Consider the following 27134-nt stretch of genomic DNA (forward strand, 5'->3'; position numbering starts at 1 on the left):
CGGCACACAATACTCCAGGTGTGGTCTCACTAAGGCTCTGTACAACTGCAGAAGGACCTCTTTGCTCCTATACTCCACTCCTGTTATAAAAACTAACATGCCAATCAATTTCTTCACTGCCTGCTGTACCTGCATGCTTACTTTCATAGACTGATGAACAACGACCCCCAGATCCTGTTGTACCTTCCCTTTTCCCAACTTGACGCCATTTGGATAGGAATCTGCCTTCCTGTTTTTGCTACCAAAGTGGATAACCTCACATTTATCCACATTAAACGTCATCTGCCATGTATCTGCCCACTCCCCCAAGCTGTCCAAGTCACCCTGGATGCTCATAGCATCCTCCTCACAGTTCACACTGCCACCCAGCTTTGTGTCATCTGCAAATTTGCTAATGTTACTTTGAATCCCTTCATCCAAATCATGGATGTATATTGTAAATAGCTGCGGTCCCGGCACCGAGCCTTGCGGTATCCCACTAGTCACTGCCTGCCATTCTGAAAGGGACCCGTTAATCCGCACTCTCTGTTTCCTGTCTGCCAACAAATTTTCTATCCATGTCAGCACTACACCCCCAATACCATGTTCCCTAATTTTTCCCACTAATCCCCTGTGTGGGACCTTATCTAATGCGTGTCCTTCTTAGACCATCATCTTAGAAAGGAGTTTTGCAATTTCTATTCCGACTGTTTTTTGTCCGACTCCCGTTAATTCTCATTGCTCCCCTGCCCATTTCTCCCCTGCCAGTTTGTTAGTCAATCAAGGCTCTCGAGTTCAAGCAAGTGACCATCCAGACGTAACCGATAAGACGGGAAGGTGAATGTCTGCAAACCGCTGCAAGGGCACAGCAGGACGATCAATAAAGAAACGCTGGCAAAATACAGTGGAGGAACAATATAATACTGAGTGAATATGACAGGTTTAATAAGCCAGAAATAAAGCAAGGAAGCTCGCACCCCAGGGTTCCAGCCACAGAGGCTTTGTACTATGCACTGAGAACTCAAATTACCAGTTGTCAGAATGGTAGTGAGCCCTGCGAAAGCATTTGCATGGCGATAATATGTTTCATTCAGTTCAGGTAGGAATTGATTGGAATTGTACCTTTGGGGCAATATTTTCTTTCTTTCTCTCTTTCGTTATTACTTTCTCAGGCCTTGCACATCATTTACTGTCACTCTCAATTGCCCCAGAGATGCTGGTTGTTTTCTTGAACGACTGCAGAGAACTTACTCCCACAGTAACACTGCATCTAGAGGATTCTAGGATGTGGACTCAGTCATTATAAAGGAACATTAATATACTTCAAAACTTGAACTTTACTTATAGATTCAAAGTCATGAGACAATTCAGCACAGCACTGTATAGTACGGCACGATGGACTACCTCACAGCACCAGAGACACGGGTTTGATCCTGACCTCGGATGTTAGCTGTGTGGAGTTTGCACGTTCTCCCCGTGACTACATGGGTTTCCTCCAGGCGCTCTGGTTTCCATCCACATCCCATTTGGCGTCTATTAATTGCTCATGTGTCGGGAGTGGGTGCGAAAGTGGGATAACATAGAACTGGTGGGCCGAAGAGCCCATTTCCATGCTGCATCTTTCAATCAATCAAACAGAAGGAGACTTAATTGAAGCAAATAAAAGTATTAGGAGCCAAGACAAACAAAGTAGCAAGGACACACTTCACTTAGCAGAGGGCATTATCTTTAAATAATGCAAAGTCACCACCATCAGAGAAATCCCAATTTCCTATTCTGAACTGAAATGAACCTGCAGTGTATTTGTGACATGAAGCTAATGCTGGCCTTGAGCTTAATTAGGAAGTTTGCTGGGTTTAACAGTGATGAATAATAGTGGAGAATGCAGAAACATTAAATCTTTGTATGTGGATATAAATAGTGTGACTACAGGTTTTGTTTGAGTTTTGTTTATTGTCAGGTGTACCGAGGTACAGTGAAACACTTTTGTTGCATGCTAACCAGTCAGCAGAAAGACAATACATGTTTGCGATCAGTATACAGTATAGGATACAGGATGAAGGGAATAATGTGAATAACGTTTATTGCAAGATAAGCGAGTAAAGTCTGATCAAAGATAGTTCGAGGGTCTTCAATGATGTTCAGGACTGCTCTCTAGTCGTTGGAAGGATGGTTCAGTTGCTGATGGGTAGTGCGGAGCTGTGCTGAACTACTAACTACCTTTGAGGACCCTTGGACTATCCTTGATCGGACTTTGCTGGCTTTACGTCGTGCTAAATGTTATTCCCCTATCATCTATCTATACACTGTAAATGGATCGATTGTGATCATGTATTGTCTTTCTGCTGACTGGTTAGCACGCAACAAAAAGCTTTTCACTGTACCTCGGTGCACGTGACAATAAACTAAACTGAACTGATTAGAGCTGGGAAGATACTGTTCCGGTATCTACTCGTTATCACCTTCTGCACATCCAACAATGGACCATTGTGGGTTCCAATTTTCTTTGATTGTCTGTCTGGCTTTGATTTGTTCTTTTCATGCCTTTTGTCAACTATTCCTTGTCTCCAGACCATGACCCTTCCAATGCCAGACCCGCTAAGTTACCCTAAGCATTGTGTGTCTATCTTCGGTGTTAACCAGCATCTGCAGTTCCTTCCTAAGCATCTGTGGAGGAAAAGGCTGGGCGACATTTTGGGTCAGGATTCACTAAGGAAGGATTTTTCTGAGCCTAATGATCTGGGCCACTCTATATACTTTAACCAAAATATGTACCTGCAGATCATCGGACAAATGTGTTATCATGGCAGCCATCAACCACTGCTATTAAAATATTAAAGTACTGAGCAGCTTTGACTTTTAATTTCATAACATTTTTCTCCACTTTCAGATTCACATTTTTCAATCAGACAACATGATACCACTATTCCCCTCTCCCCTGGCGATCAGTCTGAAGAAGGGTCTCGATCCGATACGGCGCCTGTTCCTTTTCTCCAGAGATGCTACTTCATCTGACCCACTGTTACTCCAGCTTTTTGTGTCTATCTTCAACATGAATTTCACAGTCAGTTGCATTAAAGAGCTTTCCTCTCGATATTAAGAGTATAGTTTCTCCAACATGCTGGGTGATATACTAGTTCCAATTTGTAGTGAAGTCTCTTGAGGCCAAGGCAGATAAAGACTGATGTCCTGAGAGACCATCTCGTGATTCTGCACTTGGATTCCATTAAGCAAGTATGCATTAAATCAAAAAAAAAATCAAGCTTTACAAACAATTTGAATTTGTGATGTGTGGGTGCAGAAGAGAATTTTGCCTCTAGACGAAATGTAAGGTCATGATCGTAAACTAACATGATCAGTCCAATTAACGTCCATTCATACTGAGTTCAGGACATATTTATCCAGAACTCTCCCTCTGGAAACTAAACAGACTGATAGGTTAAACTATTTGCAAATATTCCAAGATGAATGAAATAAAAAGTTTTTTTTTTCATTCAAAACTGTGTGCTTTAAACATATGCTATATTATTGGTGTTCAGTCACTTGTTGAATCTACATGTTGATGTGGCACAGTGTAAAACAGGGGGTTTAACAATTTTCACTTGTTAAACAGCTCTGCTATTTAATTTAAAAAGCAAAATGAGAAATAAATGTGCAACCCAAACATGTAACTTAAGATTGCTTTATGTGTGTTTGAAACATTGTGCCCTCAAGCTGGGAAGAATGTGTGCTCTTTATTCAGATCCTGATTTCAATCCAGCCCAGTAATGGCTTAAAGAGTCAAGAGTATTTTATTGTCATATGGCTCGAACCAGAACAATTTTTACTTGCAGCAAAGATAAAATGACTTTGGATAGACTCCATTCAATTCATAGCACTCCACAACGTCAAAATCATTACTTCACTACGACTATAGTATCATTGCTATGTCATTACTATGAGATGAATAGATCGGATGGACACACAGAGTCTCTTGCCAAGAGTAGGGGAATTGAGAACCAGAAGACAAAGGCTTAGGGTGAGGGGGGGAAATGTAATAGGAACCTGAGGGGGAACGTTTTCACACAAAGGACGGTGGGTGTATGGAACGAGCTGCTGGTAGAGATAGTTGAGGCAGGTACTATTGCATAATTTCAGAAAAAATTAGAGGGGTACATGGATAGGATAGGTTTAGAGGGATATGGCCTAAACGCAGGCAGGGAGGACTAGTGTAGATGGGACATGTTGGTCAATGTGGGAAAGTTGAGCCGAAGGGCCTGTTTCTGCACTGTCAGACTCTATGACTCTCTGTTTACAGAGTACCATGTTCATATTATTTTGTTGTGCTGCTGCAAGTAAGAATTTCATTGTTCTGTTTGGGACATATGACAATAAAATAATCTTGGCCTTCTAATTCGGTTATGTTTGAAACCACGTGAGAAATGACTGGTGCAGGAAGCAGTGTTATATGTGTATTTATGGGTGACCGTGGGATTTGGGGATGGCACTTGTTAGTACGGAAAATCCCCAATTATTATTGTTAGTCTGGAAAAACTACCAACGAGTGATTTCCTTTCTCTTCCATGTATACTATTTCACACATTCAAACTCATCCCAGCATCAGGGTTTACAGGATAATCCAATTATGTCGATGAATTAATGAACTAACCACAGAATCTTGTAACATTAAAGACCATGGAATTGAGTTTACAGTTTAGAGACACAGCGTGAAAATAGGCCCTTCGGCCCCCAGATTCCATGCCGACCATCGAGCATCCAAACACTAGTTCTATGTTATCACACCTTCGCATCCCACACACGAGGGGCAATGTACAGAATCCAATTAAATAACAAACCTGCACGTCTTTGGAATGCGGGAGGAAACTGAAGCACCCGGAGAAAACCAACAGGGAGAACGTACAAACTCTGTCCAGACAGCACACGTAGAGGATCAAGCTCGGGTCTCTGGTGCTGTGAGGCAGCAACTCTTTGATCCATAATACCTCTGTGGACTATAACTCATCAGTAATCTCACTGTATTGCTTTTGGCCAAGCTGTTTAATTTTTTCGGCATGCATCCAATTTGTCTTGGAAAATTAATAATCAATCTGCTTTAACCATCCTAATTTCATGCCTTTACATTTGAGTTATTTTCGACCAAGATGTTTACAACAAAGATCATAATGACAAACTGCTTGATTTTTCTCATTGGGTGGCACTGTCATAGCGGTTCTATTGTGGTCTAGGATCAGTTACAGTGGCAGAGCCACAGATATTTTAGACCCCAGATCGGCACGGTTTTAAAGAGACATTGCATATACAGTTCACAAACAACATCAATTGCAAACGCAGTAAAATGGTGCCTTGTTGCACTACTTATGGAATTTGCAACCCCCACATTAGATGTTAAATTTGTGAAGCTCCATTCATTCTAAGTTGTACACAGCCCTAGTGAGACCAAACCTGAAGTATTGTGTGCAGTTTTGGTCCCCTAATTTGAGGAAGGACATTCTTGCCATTGAGGGAGTGCAGCGTAGGTTTACAAGGTTAATTCCTGGGATGGCGGGACTGTCATATGCTGAGAGAATGAAGCAGCTGGGCTTGTACACTCTAGAGTTTAGAAGGATGAGAGGGCATCTTATTGAAACACATAAGATTGTTAAGGGTTTGGACACGCTGGAGGCAGGAAACATGTTCCCGATGCTGGGGGAGTCCAGGACCAGGGGCCACAGTTTAAGAATAAGGGGTAAGCCATTTAGAACAGAGACAAGGGAACACTTTATCTCACAGAGAGTTGTGAGTCTGTGGAATTCTCTGCCTCAGAGGGCGGTGGAGGCAGGTTCTCCGGTTGCTTTCAAGAGAGAGCTGGATAGGGCTCTTAAAGATAGCGGAGTCAGGGGATATGGGGAAAAGGCAGGAACGGGGTACTGATTGGGGATGATCAGCCATGATCACATTGAATGGCGGTGCTGGCTCGAAGGGCCGAATGGCCTACTCCTGCACCTATTGTCTACTGTCTATTCTGAGACCCCTTCAATGATTAAGGCTACATGGTTGTGCAACAATATCAAGAGGCCTGGAGTTTCAACAATTGAAATAAAAACGTTTCCAAATCTTTTTATACTTTGTACGGCCAATCTTTTCCCAGAACAATTGTCTGTTTACATCTTAATTACTTATTTTGTGTTGCTCGAGGCAAAAGACAGATGAGTTGGATTGATCCGATTTTCAAGTAATTTGTCTTTCTTGACATACTATTATACGCAAGTCATCTTAGCGCTCGTAATAAATAAAATGATTTTGTAATTCCAGCTGCAATTGACTCACAAGACATAAAATGTTTAATGATTCTTTTTGAACAATACATTTTTTAAATTACACAAGGGTCTGTTCAATTTCCTGCATCTTTAATTAGCGTCCCAGGCTCAGCGACCACTGCAGTCAGATTTCATTTCACTATCACGTAATCAATGCAAGGATGTTTTGTAAAGGTTCAGCATCAGCCATCGGCATATATGTATCTTTATTAGAGATCCAGCGCGGAAACAGGCCAATCAACCCCCGAGCTTGCGCAGGCCAGCGGTCCCCGCGCACTAACACTATCCTGCACACACCTGGGACAATTTCCAATTTTACCGAAGCCAATTAGCCCAAAAACCTGTGCGGCTTTGGAGTGTGGGAGGAAACAGGAGCACCAGTAAAAAACCCACGCGTGTCATGGGGAGAAGGTACAAACTCCGTACAGACAGCACCCGCTGAACTCCTCCAGCATTTTGTGTCTATCGTCTGCATTTGAACTCAGATCTATTTCAATGCTTTTGATTCAATTTTCCTCTAGGATAGTCCAAAAGATGATGCGTGCATGGAAGAGTGAAGGAAAATGCAAATGTTGCTTTCCTGTAGTGAAACGCTATCATGTGCACTAAATGGTGGTGCAGCAGTTAGTGCTGCTGCCCTGCAGCTCAATGGCACAGCTTGGATCTTGACCTCAGATGCATAGTCAGTGTATAGTTTGTGTGTTCCCCTCGTGACAATTTGGATTTCTAAGAGGTGGTCTCGTTTCTTCCTATATTCCAAAGGTGTGTTTAGTTTAGTTTTACTTTAGTTTAGAGATACAGTGTGAAAACAGGCCCTTTGGCCCAGCGAGTCCGTGCCGATCAATGATCATCCGTACACTTGATCTATCCTACACACCGGGGACAATTTACAGAAGCCAATTAACCAACAAATCACGTCTTTGGAATGCGGGAGGAAACCAGAGCACCTGCAGAAAACTCACATGATCACATGGAGAACGTGTAAACTCCACAGACAGCACCTGTAATCGGGATCAAACCCGAGTCTCCGGTAAGGTAGCTGCTCCACCGCTGCACCACTGTGTTACCTGGGTCAATTAGCTTGTGTAAACTGCCCCTAATATAGATGGGTGGCAGATTAGCCAGAAGGAAGATGGTGAGCATGTGAGGGAGAACAGGTTAAACAGAAACACGTAAGAGAATTTGATGATGAGTACTCTTAGAGCAAGCATAGACTCACTCATTGGATCAAATGGCCTCTTTCCCCCACCTTATGAAAAAGAATTGTGTAAAGAGTTGACTTTATTGCCTTTATTGATCTTGTCTTAAATCCCATTTTGTTGGTGGTTACTGAATTGACAGTTCCGCAGCAAATGTTGCAGAAAAGCTGAAGGTGGACAACTGCTGAAGAATGCGTTCTGGTGAAGATTTTCCTTCGACTGATATACTGAGCCTACTGGTTCCTGAGCATATTCAATATCTGAGAAAGATATAAGTCTAGCTGACAATCTCTAGAAATTACTCAGGAATTTGTGCCCGCAAAAGCATTGTTCCTGGAACAAAGTGTTGGTGAAACTGAGCTGTCCAATCCCTCAACAGGCGCTGCCTGACCCGCTGAGTTCTTCCAGCACTTTATTTTTTTGCTCAGGACTCCAGCATCTGCAGTTTCTTGGGTATCTGTTGTTCCTAAAAGATGTCCAAAATAATCAAACTTGTTTGGCTTCTAACTGGCAAATGCAGATGAAAATTTGCAGAATAGATAGGAACAGGACATTTCAAGCCCATGTGCAACATCTTAGACAACATTTGGATTTATGTTGATGTTACAAGTTTGTCACACGTGCCAGGTAACTGCTATTTCCGACAAGAAAGAATATCAGCCTCTCACTGACATTTAGTGACATTTACAATGGCTACATCCTTGTCAGCATCACTTAGATCCCACAAAAGAAGTATAGGAAAAATATATTTCTCATTCGAATAAAAGTACAGATTCAGTCTTGAAATTCATAAATGCATCAGATCCTGATTAGGGTTTTGACCCAAAGCGTTGATTTTGCCTCCACGGATGCTGCTTGACCCACTGAGTTAAGTTTGGTTTAGTTTAGTTCAGTTTAAAGATGCAGCACGGAAACAGGCCCTTCGGCCCACCGAGTCCATACCGACCAGCAATCCCCGCACACTAACGCGGCCCTACAAACACTCGGGACAATTTACATTTATACCAAGGCAATTAACCTGCAAACCTGTACGTCTTTGGAAAGTGGGAGGAAACCGAAGGTCTCGGAGAAAACCCACGCGGTCACGGGAAGAAAGTACTAACTCTGTACAGACAGCACTCGTTGTCGGGATCGAACCCGGGTCTCTGGCGCTGCAACGCTGTGAAGCAGTAACTCTACCCCTGGCGCCACCGTGCCGCCCTCTCCTCCAGCAGTTCATTTTTGGCAACAAATGGCAGCATTTCTTAACGCACATTCTTGGTCAAAAAAGTTAAAACATTGTTGTAATTTGTTTCCACAATTGCAACAATCATTCCACCATTCAGTGAAATGTGACAAGCTTTTCGGAGCCAAGGGCAAATAAATTTCAGCAGTGTGTTATCATTGGCTCTACTGGTGGGCAATTGAAAGAAAATAAACTTCTTGGTCTGAATCTTAACTGGTGTTATTTTAGGAGTTATTTTACTGCACATTCCCTGCTTTACTCTTGGGTATTTAATGGAATGGAAAAATTGTAAATCTTCACGCCAGGATACAATTCATCGCCCACACATCACCCGACTGCTCCTCTGCTGTAGACAGGTTAGCTGAGACGTGTGTGGACTTTAAGCGACAATGCGGAGGAAGAAATCAAACAGAATGGAGCGAATGCAAAAAAAAACATACAGCAAATTAAACTCCAAGGAAGCAAATACCTCATTGACACAAAGGGAATTAAAAATATATATAATTTCAAATGAATTTTGCAAATAGGACCACTGGGAAACATAAATGTGAAGCGGAAATTACAAAAGAGAAAGCCACAAACAAACATATTAATCACAATGCCTGAACTCAGTGGGAAACTTGGAAAATAAATATATTCAGAGGGGAAATAAACAGTAGGGGCCATTTAAATGGTTATTATTGATTCAACAGGAAAACAATGCATATCCTTGCCATTGATGAAAGGTGCAGGAATTTATGGCGCTCTAAATTTGGTGAAAGTAAGGGATATCAACTTAAGAAAGCTATAATCTTTTTACAGTTGCAAGATTCCAAATGCTCAAAGAATCCATTGACTTGTCGGGAGAGGTTTTGCAAACACATTCGGTCAAGGCTGGTCATTTACTGGACTAAATGCCTGAAGGATGTTTAGAATCACAAACATTATGAGTTAAAAAAAAAGATAAAATCGATTTGCCAGAAAGCAGCCAGTGGGGATTTGTGGAGAGCCATCACTCCCAACGTTTGTCGGTCTTTTACTGCTTGTTGATTTTGCAGTGGATGTCAGCAGGAAATAAACAGAAAATGTTGTTCGTTACATATCTTGCAAGAGACTCAGTGCTAAAGCAGTAGGCCGGTAATAAAAGTCGATGAACTCAATTCGATTATGATTTGGTGCAATCTCAGGATATAAACTTTAATTTTTAATTGGGCTGCAGTGACCCACCTGGGAACTCTGGGAATTGGCCTGGATGGTTCATGATAATTATACATCATATTGATGAGGCAGCAAATCGTAATCCTTACGTTGCTGAATATGTAGAAATTACACCGTTAACACAATTTTCCAAGGAAAAGAGAGGATTAAAGTGATTTATTATTTTCGGTCGGTAAATTAATGTCGGAAGTTAAATATACTGGACCTGAAATCAGTGTGGTGAATATAAATGTGTAGGACGAAAATGCAGATGCTGGTTTAAACCGAAGATAAACACAAAAAGCTGTAATAATTCAACAGGTCAAGCTGCATCTATGCAGAGAAGGGTCTTGACCCGAAACATCACCAACTCCTTTTCTCTGGAGATGCTGCCTGACCCTCTGAGTTACTCCTGCTTTTTGTGTCTATCTTGGATGAATATAAATGATCTTCCTCACAGTGCACAGTGATGGAAGCAGAACTTATATTGTTATCCAATTCATCAAAGGCTTCAATCAAAGGACATTTATAGAGGACATCCATTAATTGCATTCTCCAAAAGGGTCTATTTGTTATATGTTAAGGAAGAAAGGCAACACTTAAATCTGGCCAGTCGCAGCTTATAGTTTCATACGGCATTCTGAATAGTTTTCTGAGGGAAATTATGACGTACTCAGAAGTCAACTGGACCTGAATGACCCCATGGCTCTGAAACCTAAAATGCACTCAAAGGTTAAAGGGATTTTCGGACACACACAAATTAAGTTACATGGTTATGAACAGCAGCTATCAAAAACCCATCAGACCCAGGGTAGTGCCATGATACAGCTGGTAGAGCTGCGGCCCAGGAGACCTAGGTTCAATCCCGACCTTGGGCTCCATCTGTGTGGAGTTTGCACGTTCACCCTATGACTGCAGGAGCTTCCTCCGGGTGCTCCGGTTTCCTCCCACATCCCAAAGATGTGAGGGTTTTGTAACTTAATTGGCCTCTGTAAATTACCCCCGAGAGTGTAGGGAGTGGATGACAACGTGGGATAACATAGAACAGGGCAGCCACGGTTGCGCAGTGGTAGAGTTGCTGCCTTACAGCGCCTGTCACCTCTGTGTGTCGCCCAAGAAAATGGCATTTTAAGTTCAGCTGATTTAGGAGGAAGATGATGAAAAATGATCAGGGACATAAGCAAAAGATGACTAGGACAGGCACGCTGCTTTGATAATATTTCATGAGCCCTTGTTCTCTTGCGTCTTACGACCTTGAGGACAGTCATCAAATGCCACTTTCCAAAAACCATCAACCAAGATTTTGAACTGCTCGGTAAAATAAATGACTATGCAATAAAAATGAACTGCAGATGCTACATAATACCAAAGATAGACACAAAATGCTGGAGCAACTTAACGGGTCAAGCAGCATCTCTGAAAATGGATAGGTGATGTTTCAGGTCATGACGTTTCTTCAGACATCACCTATCTTTAAAATAAATCACTATATTATTTCTGGAAATATGGAAAAATATTTACAAATTTTCCAGTCAGTGAAATACCTTTACCAGCTATGGGCACACGCATGGGCCCCAGCTACGCCTGCCTCTTTGTCGGGTACGTTGAACAATCCTTGTTCAATACATACCAGGGCCCATCCCCGACCTCTACCTCCATTACATTGACGACTGCTTTGGGGCCACCTCCTGCACCTACACGTACACTACAAACCAACTGACTCACATGGCTATCTGGATTACATGTCTTCCCACCCTGCCCCCTGTAAAGACACCATCTCCTACTGCCAATTCCTCTGCCTACGCCGCATCTGTTCCCAGGATGAGACATTCCATACCAGGGCATCGGAAATGTCCTCATTCTTCAGGGAACGGGGATTCCCCTCCGCCACCATAGATGAGGCTCGCACCAGGGTCTCATCCATACCCCGCAACACTGCTCTCTCTCCCCATCCCCGCACTCGCAACAAGGGCAGAGTCCCCCTGGTCCTCACCTTTCACCCCACCAGCCGGCAAATACAACACATAATCCTCCGCCATTTCCGCCACCTCCAACGTGACCACACCACTCGCCACATCTTTCCATCACCCCCCCCATGTCTGCCTTCCGCAAAGACCGCTCCCTCCGCAACTCCCTTGTCAATTCTTCCCTTCCCTCCCGTACCACCCCCTCCCCGGGCACTTTCCGTTGCAACCGCAAGAAATGCAACACCAGTCCCTTCACCTCCCCCCTCGACTCCATTCAAGGTCCCAAGCAGTCGTTCCAGGTGCGACAAAGGTTCACCTGTATCTCCTCCAACCTCATCTACTGCATCCGCTGCTCTAGATGTCAGCTGATTTACATCGGGGGAGACTAAGCGGCGGTTGGGCGATCGTTTCGCCGAACACCTCCGCTCAGTCCGCAATAACCTACCTGAACTCCCGGTGGCTCAGCACTTCAACTCCCCCTCCCATTCCCAATCCGATCTCTCTGTCCTGGGTCTCCTCCATTGCCAGAGTGAGCAACACCGGAAATTGGAGGAACAGCACCTCATATTCCGCCTGAGCAGCTTGCATCCTGATGGCATGAATGTTGAATTCTCCCAATTTTGCTAGCCCTTGCTGTCTCCTCTCCTTCCTTAACCCTCGAGCTGTCTCCTCCCATCCCCCCGGCCCTCGGGCTCCTCCTCCTCCCCTTTTTTCCTTCCTTCTCCCCTCCCACCCCCCATCAGTCTGAAGAAGGGTTTCGGCCCGAAACGTCGCCTATTTCCTTCGCTCCATAGATGCTGCTGCACCCGCTGAGTTTCTCCAGCAATTTTGTGTACCTTTACAAGATGGTGCTTTGCTGAGATACATAGAAGAGAAGGTGTAAATAGCATGTTGTAAGCTCCCCCCAGTCTAGTTTCAGTCAATAAAATACTGAATCAAGCACGTGAGCAACTAAACTTTATTTTGGATAACACAACACAATTCCCCTACACAATACCTAACCACCGCGGGTTCGATCCTTGTATCTGCTTGCCCAAGCCCTTCTAGCCTTGTGCAAGCAGAGACACTACAAAAGGTCACGCAGTCCCAAGCGTTCTTCCAGAAGATCGACACAGGACCTTGTAGGAGCTACCTTTTATAGGTCCCCAAACCTTGAGGGGCCAAACCACATGGGGGTGGTCTCTATACAGTCCAATGACACATATCGATTAACACAGTACATGATAGATAGTTCCCTAAACCAATAACAAAGTAACTAATACAATGCATCTGACGAAGCTTTGAAATGGAAGTTAACAGGGATGAATTATGCATCATGTGCCCTGGGATTCAGACAACCCAGACAAAGCCCAACATTACAACCAATCAACAACTATCCAAATAAGGGCTTGCAACGTTATTTACAATATGTATATCTGGTTTGTATTGAGCCAATCAGTTCCATGCAATTTACACCTTATTGTAAGAATCTACAGATGTCCCATTCTTTCCCTGCAGCTCTTATCTAGGCCACAGCCAAACTGGCACCATTCAGCAGCTGGTCCCAATCAAAGATCTTATAGCAGAGCAAGATAGGCTACTCCTGCTAAATGCAATGGACTGACGTGTAGTACGCTATGGAGGGGATCATGGGCATTTTCCACGCCCATTTTAGCAACCTGAGCATACCTAACCCGACCCGACTCGCACTGTAATCAATGTTGCGGGGCAACAGTTTGTGTGGGTCAGATTCATAAATCTGTCAGTTCAAACTTCTTGTCAAGAATAAAATTTGACTCTGGTAATTGTCTTTTTTAATGTTTTTTAAATCATTTCTTTTTAAATGGCTCACAAACAGTGTTTGAGTTGATTTTGTAGCAACCGGAACCTACCCGACTCGCAGGGTGATTGACAGGGGGGGACTTTTTGTGCGTGATATAGGGTTAGATTCATAATTCTGTTAGTTCATAATTCTGTTGATTCTTGTTAAGGAATAAAATGTTTATAAACACACATACATGAAAATTATATAAATGTATATAACACACACAATTATATTTCTTCTAATCCAATAATGAACTTTATTTCAGACTAGACAAGGGACATTAAATAAGAAACATTGTAAATAAGAAACATTGTCTTGGGGCACTCTCTCTCCCCGCTGCCCCGGGCCCCGCACTCCTTCTCCCCCGCTGCCCCGCACTCCTTCTCCCCGCTGCCCCTGCCCCCGCACTCCTTCTCCCCGCTGCCCCGGACCCCACACTCTCTCTCCCCGCTGCCCCGCACTCCTTCTCCCCGCTGCCCCGGGCCCCGCACTCTCTCTCCCCGCTGCCCCGGACCCCGCACTCTCTCTCCCCCGCTGCCCCGGCCCTTCTCCCCGCTGCCCCGGGCCCCGCACTCTCTCTCCCCGCTGCCCCGCACTCCTTCTCCCCGCTGCCCCGGGCCCCGCACTCCTTCTCCCCGCTGCGGATCCAATCTTTGGCCGGAAGCAAGAAGGCGGGAGCAAGAAAGCGGAACAAGATGGCGGAACAAGATGGCGGAGTCAGCTTGCTAAAATGTGTCCTATAATCACCCATGAATCCGCCCATGAGCGTACCTCACGTTTGCGTGAGAGTAATCCATCTTGCTCTGCTATAAGATCTTTGGTCCCAATTCTGCAAAAGTCACATTTAACTTGACCAATATGGCCTAGCAACACACAAACCTTTACTTAATTTTAATGACCTGACTGATCCAATTTAGCCAGGATTAACAAAGGAACACGTCCATTATGGGAATGTGCAATGAAAGCTTGCTATGCACATGTGAATAGAGCAGAATTAGGTTATTCAGCCCATCAAATCTACTCCGCCATTCAATCATGGCTGATCGATCTCTCCCTCCTAACCCAATTCTCCTGCCTTCTCCCCATAACCCCTGACAACCGCACCAATCAAGAATCTATCTGTCTCTGCCTTAAGAATATCCATTGACTTGGCCTCCACAGCCTTCTATGGTAAAAAATTCCACAGATTCACCACCATCTGACTGAAGAAATTCCTCCTCATCTCCTTCCTAAAGGAACATCCTTTAATTCTGAGGCTGTGACCTCTAGTCCTAGACTCTCCCACTAGAGGAAACATGTGGACACAAAAAGCTCGTCAGACAGCCACCTCCTTTGAGCAGGGGAATGGCAATGCCAAATGCTACGACATTACATCTAATAGAAGAAGCTGGGGGAAATGGTAAAGTAATGGTACAGTAATTTTACATTCCAGGAGCCTGTAGGAGGTGGTCAACTAGTCAAAGCTGAAGAGCCTGTAAAGAAAATTCTCTGCATCAGTTGCACTGAAGTCAATGGAACTGAATTCTGGAGGCAACATAAAAGCAATATGGCTGTCAAATAGGAGGTTGTGAATATTCCAACAAAGAGCCACACCATTTAAATATGGCATTCCAGTGTAGAATACAATAATGTGGTCTCCATTGGGGTATACAGTATTGTATACATGTATGTGGTACATATTGCGGTATACAAGAATGTGGTAAACAGTGTGGTATACAAGAATGTGATATACATTGGAGTACACCTGAAAAATGACAGGGACAGCAAGGTTGAAAAATTAAGCTGCATTTGAGAGTCAGATGATAAATTGTACAATAGATTTAATTGAGAATAAGGCATTGGTATTAGTTTTTTTTATGTGCTATCCAGCTAAATAATCTGTACATGATATGATACCATGCATGGGTACGTCAGGTACTGTAAAAAGACAAAGAAAATAGTTCATGTCCATAGGGCAGAATTAGGCCATTCGGCACATCAAGTCTACTCCGCCATTCAATCATGGCTAATCTACCTTTCCCTCTCAACCCCATTCTCCTGCCTTCTCCCCATAACCCTTGACAGCTCTGAAATAGAGCACAGAATCTAATGTTACGGCTACATACAAATTCCCTAGGTTAAAGCGACATCCATTTTAAGAAGCTATTAAATTTGTGAATTGATCATGATGTCAACATAGTCCCTGTGAGAGACAAGTCAGCAGAGATGAAGTTTGGTTTTAATCTGTTCATCGCAACAGAGACACATCCTTCCAGCAACATCATTTGCTCTATGAGCTGTTAATGAAATAAAAGCATAATTAAAATAAATAAGATTAAATAGCAGGAGCAGCTGTGCACACTTCAGCTTTTCTGGAGGAACTGGCATGTAAAACCCAGCTGTAATCACAGACCGGCTGTTTGAAGAACATACTGAACTGCTCAATTGTGAATAATTCTAGCAAGTCTACCATATAATTGTAAGTTAACTACCTTATACAAATGAAGTTTTCAGACTGTGAAAAGGGCAGCAAGATGGCACAGCGGTAGAGTTGCTGCCTTACTGTGCCGGGGACCCGGGTTCGATCCTGACTACACTTGCTGTCTGTACAGGGTTTGTACATTACCCCCTTGACCGCATAAGGTTTCTCTGAGATCTTGAGTTTCATCCCACACTCCCAAAGACATACAGGTTTGTAATTTAATTGACATGGTACAAAAGTAAATTGTATCTAGTGCGATACATTCTTAGTGTATCGAAGGGCCTGTTTCCGTGCTGTCTCTCTAAACTCAACAAAAAAAAGGAATGAAGTATAACTGAAATATCACATAGACAAGAACCCTTACATGACTATTTGGAGGTACAAGGTTGGAGAATTAAGTAGCCAAAGGGATGCTAAATAATACATCCGAAAATCTGATTGGTACCAACTACTGACAGTTGTTCTAATAAAAAGCAACAATTTAATATCAAGCTTGAAATATTATTAAAATTAAAACACTCACAAACTAATCCCAGTTAGTATGACCATATCAACCACACAATTATAAACCTGCAACACAAAGCCATTCACTGAAACATTTGTTGAAATACCAGAAACGACCCACAGAAAGAATAATGTGTGTAAACCATCAGCAATAGACAATAGACGCTAGGTGCAGGAGCAACTAGCTTTTCAATTGCCCTCTCTACTTTACTTGAACGTAATTTTGTCAAAATTAGACTTCAGTATTGCCTGATCTCATTCCCAATAGCTGGTCTTTCTGTACTAAGTTGGTGCTTGTCACATTCTTGGCACGTCATTTACATTATTTCTGAGCTATTCGTAAGCCTACAGTTCTACATCCTGTGACTGGCAAACGCATAATGATATTGAATATTGTGATAAAATGAAATAGTGCTTCATATCTGGCATTTTTTAATTTTGCAATTAAGAAAACTGTGATCTCAACCTTCAATACAAAGTCAACACACCAGCTGCTCCAATAAACCCAAGTAAATGTACTTAATGGACCTATGTCTTAAGGAATCAGTTCACCGATAACTTGTGCTCAGTCCGCCAAGACCTACTGGATCTCCTGGTTGCTGACCACTGTAGCTCCTCTTCCCATTCCCATACTGATCCTTCTATCCTGGGTCTCCTCCACTGCCTGAGTGAGGCCACACGCAAACTGAAGGAACAGCACCTCATATTCCACTTGGGTAGCTTGCAATCCAATGATATGAACATGGAATTCTCCAATTTAGTAACTACAATACCCCCCACCCTATCTTCCTCCCCCCCCCCCCCCCCCCCCCACATCTCCCCCCCCCCCCCCCCCCCCCACCCGCCTTCCTTCGACCCACAGAATGACATTTATACCAATTGATGAATTGTCCTTGATTCCGAAAGTCGACAGAAGCAAGCCCAGGGAAACATTGTTAAACCTTGCCGTGTCAATAATGGGTAATAAACTGAATAGCAATAAATCGTGCTTCCTCACAATTATTTATGCATACTAGAACATAAACTGACTGCAGGAAACCATCAATCCTTCACTTGCAACATGGGGGTGCAATTTGATGGTCATGACAAAAAATTCACACGTTAAATGTCATTCTGTTCTGATATGAATAGATAAATTACAAGAATAAATTTGACTTTCATATTTTAACCATACTGTTATTTCTGGCCCAAGTTTCCAATCTTAACACACTGCTGATGCAAAATATCCTTCCCAAGGGCTTAATTTTTAAACAAGCCCAACCAACACGAATTGCAATCGAGATGCAGAAATAGAGCAAGAGGGCAGGGAAGGGACAATAATATTATTAACAACATAATGTTAATGAATGATGGTGTTTCTACAACAGTCTGGCTCTAAAACAGCCATTCTTAACAAGAAAAATGTCACCAATGTTCAAAGAGAAATAAATTATTCCTTCCCTTCAATTTGATTAATACATCCATTGTCCCTCATTCTTTAGACATTACTTTAGAAATGCAGTGCCCAAACGGGCCCTTCGACCCACCAAGTCTGCGTCGACAAGCAATCACAGCATACACTGGACTATCCTACACACTAGGGACAATTTACAGAAGCCAATTAACCTACAAACCTGTACGTCTTTGGAGTGTGGGAGGACACTGGAGCACCCGGAGAAAACCCACGCGCTCACAGGGAGAACGTACAAACTCCATAAAGACAGCACCTTAGTCAGGATTGAACTGGGGTTTCTGGCACTGTAAAGCAGCAGCTCTACCACTGCGCCACCGTGCCGCCCACTAATCCTCTACCATGAAATAGCTGACTGTCACCAAAGATGTGTGTTAACACTCACAATTACTTCACTGATGAAGAGTGTTTTCTAAAGTACACGAGCTTCAATTGACATTCATTTTGCATTGCATTTCACGAGACACATTGGCTACAGTGACACTGTTCTATGCAACATCTTCCCGCCGATGAGAGACACTGCTCCAAACCTTAGGTGTTGGTTTATCTTGATTATTTTCACGTGTATCGAGGTACAGTGAAAAGCTCGTTTTGCATGCTATTCAATCAAATCAGATAATACCATGCTTAAATAGATTCACAGCGGGGCAGCTGGTAGTGCTGCTGCCACACAACACCAGAGACCCAAGTTGAATCCTGATTTTTGCTGCTGTCTGTGCAGAGTTTGCATGTTCTCCCTGTAATTGTGTCGGTTTCCTCCGGATGCACCAGTTTCCTCACACGTCCCAAAGACATGCGGGTTTGTGGGTTAGTTGGCTGCTGTACATTGACCCTTGTGTATAGCATCCTGGATGAGAACGGGGTTAACACAGAACTAATGTGAAAGGGTGATCAGTGGTCAATGTGGACTCAATGGGCCGGTGGCCTGTTTCAATGCTGTATCTTTCAATTAATCAATCAATCAAGTACAATAAGTAGCGCCCAGGGAAAGATACATATGAGGCTGCTAAGGGTATCTAAAATTCATACCCTTTTTAGACTCATTGTCATGTAGCACGGAAATAGGACCTTCGATCCAAATCCACTTTAACTCCCCCTTCCATTCCCACACTGACCTTTCGGTCCTGAGCCTCCTCCATTGTCAGAGTGGGGCCCAGCGCAAAGTGGAGAAACAGCACCTCATATTTTGCTTGGGCAGCTTACACCCCAGCGGTATGAACATTGATTTCTCTAACTTCAAGTAACCCTTGCTTTCCCCCTCTCTTCATCCCCTCCCCCTTCCCAGTTCTCCGACCAGTCTTACTGTCTCCAACTACATTTTATCTGTTTGCTTTGTTGTTACCTTCTCCCAGCTAACAGTGATCTATTCTACATTGTCCTTGATCCGCATTCCCTTTGTCCTGTCTTCACACCGTACACTTCCTTATCTATGTCCCTCTCACTCCCCTAACATCAGTCTGAAGAAGGGTCTCGACCCGAAACGTCACGTATTCCTTCTCTCCAGAGATGCTGCCTGTCCCGCTGAGTTACTCCAGCATTTTGTGTCTACCTTCAATCCACATCATCCATGTCAACCAATATGTCCATCTGCACTGGTCCCATTTGCCTGCATTTGGCTCATATCCCAACAAATCTTTCTGAACAACTTTCTCTGGCATTTTATTCGATACATACATGTTTTGTGTGAAAAAAATGCTCCTCAAGTTCTTATTTAATCTTTGCACTCTCACTTTAAGTCTATGCCTGCTTGCCTTTGCTTCCATAACCCCAGGAAAATTACTGTGAGCATTCACCCTGCCTGTTCTCCTCAGTAACTCGAGCAGCATCTATGCAGAGGGAAACAGAATTAATATTTCGGACGTGATAATTTTTCAGACATTACAGCCTAGTTTGGGGACAACTCCATTCAAGACCGTACGAAATTGCAGAGAATTGTAGCTGCAGCCCAGGCCATCACACAAGCCAACCTCCCTTCCGTTGAGTCCATCTGCACTTCATGATGCCTCGGAAAGGCCACCAGCACAATCAAGAATGGGTTTCACCCCAATCACTCCCTTTTCTCCCCTCTCCCATCAGACAAGAGGCATAAAAACGGATGCCTCCAGTTTCAGAGACAGTTTGTTCCCAGCTGTTATCAGGCAACTGAGCCATCCATGGTCCTGAGCTACCATTTACCTCATTTAAAACCTTCATACTATCATTAATTGGACTTTACTGGATTTTATCTTGCACTAAATGTTATTCCATGTATCATGTATTTGTACACTATGGATGGCTCAATTGTAAGCATGTACTGGCCTTCCACTGACTGGTTAGTACGCAACAGGAAGCTTTTCACTGTACCTCGGTTATAAATCCCTCAGACTTCACTGAAGAAGGCCAATAATAAAGATATGATTTTACTTACAGTGCCAACATTCTCAGTAAAATTCTTTCCCCACTTCTAAGCAGTACGAGGCTTATTTTTTTAATCTGAAACTTAGCACAAATCCAGAAATTGCCAGAAGGCACTTTATTCAAAAGCCCCTCTGATCCTGGGCTATCAATTTAAGAGCACAATTTGCTCTCATTTTTAATTCACTTTTAAAGACACAGAATCTGTAAATTTTTGATGAAAATTACACATCCTTCCCCAAGAATAAGTGACAGATATGGAGCAGGCATTGGAGGCAAGCTGGAGTGGGAAGACAACACCAACAACATTCTAAAAACAAGTTGAAGAAGGAAGCTAAATTAAGCTAAATGAGGAAGGACATTATTGCCATAGAGGGAGTGCAGAGACGGTTCACCAGACTGATTCCTGGGATGTCAGGACTGTCTTATGAAGAAAGACTGGATAGACTTGGTTTATACTCTCTAGAATTTAGGAGATTGAGAGGGGATCTTATAGAAACTTACAAAATTCTTAAGGGGTTGGACAGGTTAGATGCAGGAAGATTGTTCCCGATGTTAGGGAAGTCCAGGACAAGGGGTCACAGCTTAAGGATAAGGGGGAAATCCTTTAAAACCGAGATGAGAAGAACTTTTTTCACACAGAGAGTGGTGAATCTCTGGAACTCTCTGCCACAGAGGGTAGTTGAGGCCAGTTCATTGGCTATATTTAAGAGGGAGTTAGATGTGGCCCTTGTGGCTAAGGGGATCAGGGGGTATGGAGAGAAGGCAGGTACGGGATACTGAGTTGGATGATCAGCCATGATCATATTGAATGGCGGTGCAGGCTCGAAGGGCCGAATGGCCTACTCCTGCACCTAATTTCTATGTTTCTATGTTTCTAAATCTCCAAAAGTAAAGCTGCCAAATCTCGGCTTCTGAAATGAGATCTTCACTCCAGGCATTTCTCTGTTCTTTGACTTCTGAAGGTCTGCGTGCACTGGGTAATCTAGTCAGAATGCATAGGAAGGAACTGCAAATGCTGGCTTACACCGAAGATGGACACAAAGTGCTGGAGTAACTCAGCGGGTCAGGCGGCATCACTGGGGAAAAGGGATGGGTGGCGTTTCAGGTTGGAAACCTCCTTCCGACAGAATTCTTAAGTCAGACCGTTCAACTAAGTTGGATATGAACTGCCTCTGAACTCTTCATGCCCCGGTACAAATAATGACCTCGACAGAAATAAGATGCAGCAGAAAGCTATCGTGAACCAAAGATATTAGAGCAGCTCCTCTAGGATCTTTGCCGTAAACATTAGGATTTTGAACTGCTGTTTCGAAATGTTTCCACACAGTTGATGCCAAGTTTAAGTCATTCAGACAGCGCAAAATTACCTTGCGGAGTTCCAGAGCAAAACACAGCCATGTAACAAAGTTGTGCAACAAAGTGGCACAAGGTGCAGAGAGAGAGAGAGAGAGAGAAGCATTGGACAGAACAATTTGGTGTCTGGTGAAGCCAATCTTTAAAGATCTTTATTATTGAGCCACAAACCCCCCCCCCCCCCCCCACCACCACCACACACACACACACACACACACACACACATTAGAATTATTATCACTGAATAAAAACAATTCATATTTTTTAGTTGTGCAACCTTCTGACATCACCAAATACCCCAGAGTACCCAAACAACAGTTTGGGGATCTGGGATCTGGAGATCACGGCTTGATTTCAGCTTTCCAAATGAACAAATATTTTGTAGACGCACAGAGCTTGGCTTTGTAGCTCCCCTCTTGGGTTCAATTGCGAAAGTTACTGTGGTCTCCAGCAAACTCATTTTGGTATCCCATCAAATATAAGAAGCATTATTTTGGAAACGAGTAATATTAGCACATAAATTCAATGCAGTATTAAAGCCGAAGATCAAACCCAGTGCTAACAAGGAACTGCAGGTGCAGGGTATTGTGTGGAACACAATATGCTGGAGTAACTCAGCGGGTGAGGCAGCATCTCTGGAGGACATCAGTGGGCGACATTTCGGGTCAGGATTAAAGAAGTGTCTCAACAAGTAGGATAGCGTTCAAGTGAGGTCAGCGAGGACTCGATGGGCCGAAGGGCCTGTTTACACGCTGTATCTCTATCGCCTATTCATGTCGTCCAGAGATGCTGCCTGACCCTCTGATTTACTCCGGTACTCTGTGTTCAGTTCCAACACTACTTCTGGCACAGAATTCAACTAACAGAGTACCTGGAGTTCAGTGGAAAGAAAATATTTCTGAATGTCAGAACATTCAGCTCAGAAGGATTTATCTACAAGTGCCCGTTAATCTATACTGACTTGCAGAAGCATTTCTTATGTTAAGGGGTAGACCTTGCCAATGCACTGCGAATGGTCTCAAATTATAATCATAGTGTTGAACTGCTGTGTCTAATTTAAAAGATGACTATTTTAAATCTTAGCTTAGCTTGGAGATACAGTGTGGAAACAGGCCTTTCGGCCTACCGAGTCCACGCTGACCACTGATCCCTGCACATGAACAGTATCCGACACACTCAAGGGTACAATTTTACCAAAGCCAATAAACCTACAAACCTGTACGTCTTTGGAGAGTGGGGGGAAACCGGAGTTAGATTTTATCATGTGACAGGTAACAATGCCATGGTTGTGTATCAAACTCAAATATAAAATAGATGGTGTACAAAGTTAGGGATTTTTTTCCCAGAGTGAAATGTTAAATAGTTAAGGGCATATGTTTAAAGTGAGAGGAGGAAAGTCTAAAGAAGATTTGTGAGGCAAATTATTTTTACACGAAGAGTGGTAGGTGCCTTGAACTCACTTGAATAGCAGATATGACAGCAGCATTTAAAAGAGATATTTAGCACAAGAACAAGTCAGGAATAGAGTGATAAGTACCATGTGCAGGCAAATGGGATTTGTTTGATTTAGTATTGTGGCTGGTGCAAACATGGTGGGCTAGAGGATTTTCTTTTTCTTAAAAGAGCGGATTAAAGATAGATGCATGTACAGATACGTGTAAATTGTGGAAGTGTCTCATGCTCAGATCATCAGTGAATTTTACCATTTTCAAAACACTAGGGTCTCATTCCATGGACTGGAAATTGATTCGCTTTCCTCAGCAACTTAATTAAACCAGACAAACGATGGTAAAAACAAGCAAAAGGCTTGCATTGAAACATTGCTTGCACAATCCCAGAACCCCCCCCCCCCCCACCCCCCAGCATCAATGAGTACTTCTGAAATTGAGTAATTGCTGTAAAGCAGACAATGCGACAAGCAATTTGAATACAACAATCTTCCACAAAATTTAAAGACAATAACCAGATATCAAGATTAATATTGACCAGAACATGAGGGCACACTTTGCAGTTCTTCTCTAAAACTGTACCAAGAGTCACAGTCCGAGTCATACAGCGTGCAAACAGGCCCTTCAGCCCAAACTGCCCACACCGACCAACATGTCCCATCTAGACATGTCCCACCTGCCTGCGTTTGGCCTATATTCCTCTAAACCTGTCCTATCCATATACCTGTCTGAAGGTTTCTTAAACATTGCGATAGTACCTCTCAACTACCTCCAATAGCAGCTCGTTCCATGCACCCACCACCCTTTGTGTGAAAAGGTTACCTCTCAAGTTCCGATGAAACCAAGATTTATGTCATCCACCCAAGAGGACAATTGTTTTTGTGCTTCATGTAAAACATAGAATCTCCAAATGTGCAGTCCTCCGTAAAGTGTCAACTCAGATTGGTGTGCTTTAATGCCCCTGTCCCACTTAGGAAACCTGAACGGAAACCTCTGGAGACTTTGTGCCCCACCCAAGGTTTCCGTGCGGTTCCCAGAGGTTTTTGTCAGTCTCCCTACCTGCTTCCACTACCTGCAACTTCCGGCAACCACCTGCAACCTCCGGGAACTGCACGGAAACCTTGGGTGGGGCGCAAAGTCTCCAGAGGTTTCCGTTCAGGTTTCCTAAGTGGGACAGGGGCATTATTCTCTGGTGTTTCATAATCTCTTGACTCAGGAGCCTGAGTGCCTATACACAGAAGCAGTTCTGCAACCTTGTTAATCAACAACACTTGAAGTGAAGGAAATAAAAACAGATTTAAATGGGCCTTGATAAGAAAAATTCTCACCAAGAAAATTGGATGTTCAGACAACAAAATTACTAGCAAGGACAGTCAGTAGAGCAAATAAGGTTTTGATAAAAGCATATTTCCCTGAAAGCCTTGGTCTTTCTACATATTATGCACAGTGGGCTTTGATTTTAAAAAAATTCTCATAGAGAAAGTTGAATGTTCAGCCTACAAAATTACTAGCAAGGACTGTCAGAGAAGCATATGATAATACTTTGATAAAAGCATATTCATCTGAAAGCCACAGACGGATTGTGCTACAGGACTGTAGCTTTCAGCATCTGTCAACATCTGATCAAAAGTACAATGGTGATAGAAAATTCCCGTCTATTCACGTCAGTAAGTGTTCAGTGTAAAAGGAATTTTACAAGAGGCAGCATCCCAAGGAAATCTTTTCACCATAACTGATATGAATTCAAAGGTATTTTTCTATTTCTCAATAGAATCAAAATAATATTTCATCTCCACTGCATCCAGAAAATAGAAAGTTAATTCGATATGTGAGCTCAGTCCTTTCACAAGGAAAGTTTTTAATCAAGTTTTGCTGTTTTAGATAATGTTTCTTCTCAGGGCTCCATCGAAAATTCATTAAACTGATGAGGGTGAATATCCTCTTGGATATCCCATTTGGTGGCTGAAACTTCAGTAGAAGGTTGCAGACAATTCAGGAAACAACATGAAGAAAAGTCATGCCAAAAGAAAAAGTGCTATCTTTTTTGCAGCGAGATTATTTAACAGATACAGTAGAAAGACAAGGAACATGAACCTCATTTGTCAAACAATCACTTCCGTCACCATATATCGCAAAGGTCACATTACAAGTTACACATTGCAGAGCATCACAGTAGGGCAGCGGCAGATTTGCTGCTTCACAGCACCACAGACCCAGGTTCGATCCTGTCTGTACGGAGTTTGGACATTCTCCCCGTGACTGCGTGGGTTTTCTCCAGGTGCCCCGGTTTCCTCCCACATTCCAAGACATACAGATTTGTAAGTTAATTGGCTTCCCGTACAATTGTAAATTGTCGGTAGTGTGTCGGATGGTGCTCGTGTATGGGGTAGTCGCTGGTTGGCATGGGCTCAATGGGCCAAAGGGCCTGTTTCCATGCTGTATCTCTAAAGGCTAAAGTCTAACACTATAATAAAAACAGAATCAATAGTTTAATAGCATGACACAGAAACAAGGTGAGAGGCATCTTTGGTCTGCAAGCTATCATGGGGAGAGAAATAGAACAGTGTGCTGAGAATTCCAATGTTCCAGTCCATCGACTCTTCCTCTGAATACTTCAGACTCAGGTTGGTTCAGGATAAAAAACATACTTATATTGAGAAGCAGTTGTTATTAATGCCGCCAACGTACCAAATAATGTGCATTTCAAAGAAAAGTTCAAACCTCCCATGACATTATGTGGCTCCATTATCAATTCTAATGAATTACCGGTGACCTGAAGGTGAATCAAATGGTCACATTAACTTTCAGGCCTCAGGAACAGTTCAAGAGCTTGTTCACACAACTCCTGACCACACAAAGCCTGAACACCTTCAACGAGACAGACGTCTGGTGTGACCAAGTAGTCACTCTTTGATGTAGCCACCGTTACACTCACAAAGACGGTGCCAACTCAGTTCGTAAATTCCCAGGTTAACATACCCCATTTGTTCGAATGGACGCTGGTTCAGCAACTCGAACGGCCACGATCAAAGGAGATTACAAAGAGTGGTGAACACTGCCCCGGTTCACCACAGGTACTGACCACCATCGAAGGGATGTAGAAAGAGGCACTGTCTCAAAAAGGCAGCTAATAACATTGAGCACCCACACCACCCTGGACATGCACTCAATTCACTCCTGCTATCAGGAAGAAGGTACAGGAGTCTGAAAAGGTCCCACATAGGAGATTAGTGGACAAAATTAGGGCACATGGTATTGGAGGTAGAGTGCTGACATGGATAGAAAATTGGTTGGCAGACAGGAAACAAAGAGGAGGGATTAACGGGTCCCTTTCAGAATGGTAGGCAGTGACTAGTGGGGTACCGCAAGGCTCGGTGCTGGGACACAATAAACATCAAGATAAAAGATACATGTATTTATCACATGTACCAATTGGTACAGTGAAATGTGTGGTCGCCATACAGCCATACAATAATAAAGAGCACAGAACACGATAGTCTTTAACACAGACATCCCCACACAGCGGGATCAAAGTTTCCCACTGTGAGGGAAAGCTCCTAAATGCAGTCATCCTCTTCAATGATTTGGATGAAGGGATTCAAAGTAACATTAGCAAATTTGCTGATGACACAAAGCTGGGTGGCAGTGAACTGTGAGGAGGATGCTATGAGAATGCAGGGTGACTTGGACAGGTTGGGGCAGATGCATGGCAGGCAGATGAAGTTTACTGTGGACAAATGTGAGGTTATCCACTTTGGTAACAAAAACAGGAAGGCAGATTACTATCTAAATGGCATCAAGTTGGGAAGTACAACGGGATCTGGGCGTCCTTGTTCATTAGTCTATGAAAGTAAGCATGCAGGTACAGCAGGCAG

General features: G+C 43.2%; 1 protein-coding gene and 1 long non-coding RNA gene across 4 annotated transcripts in view; one reads left to right on the forward strand and one right to left on the reverse strand.

Moving 5' to 3' along the window:
* The window catches only part of LOC129708262 (uncharacterized), a 40224-nt gene extending 33850 nt beyond the window's left edge, over positions 1–6374 (forward strand). Inside the window, exon 3 of the long non-coding RNA XR_008725315.1 lies at positions 2870–6374. This is a non-coding gene — a long non-coding RNA (uncharacterized LOC129708262). The remainder of the gene's footprint in view (positions 1–2869) is intronic.
* The window catches only part of LOC129708260 (zinc transporter ZIP11-like), a 515212-nt gene that overhangs the window by 271486 nt on the left and 216592 nt on the right, over positions 1–27134 (reverse strand). The window lies entirely within an intron of this gene.

The sequence above is a fragment of the Leucoraja erinacea genome, chromosome 23 (genome assembly GCF_028641065.1).
Source record: "Leucoraja erinacea ecotype New England chromosome 23, Leri_hhj_1, whole genome shotgun sequence".
Classification (NCBI taxonomy): Eukaryota; Metazoa; Chordata; class Chondrichthyes; order Rajiformes; family Rajidae; genus Leucoraja; species Leucoraja erinaceus.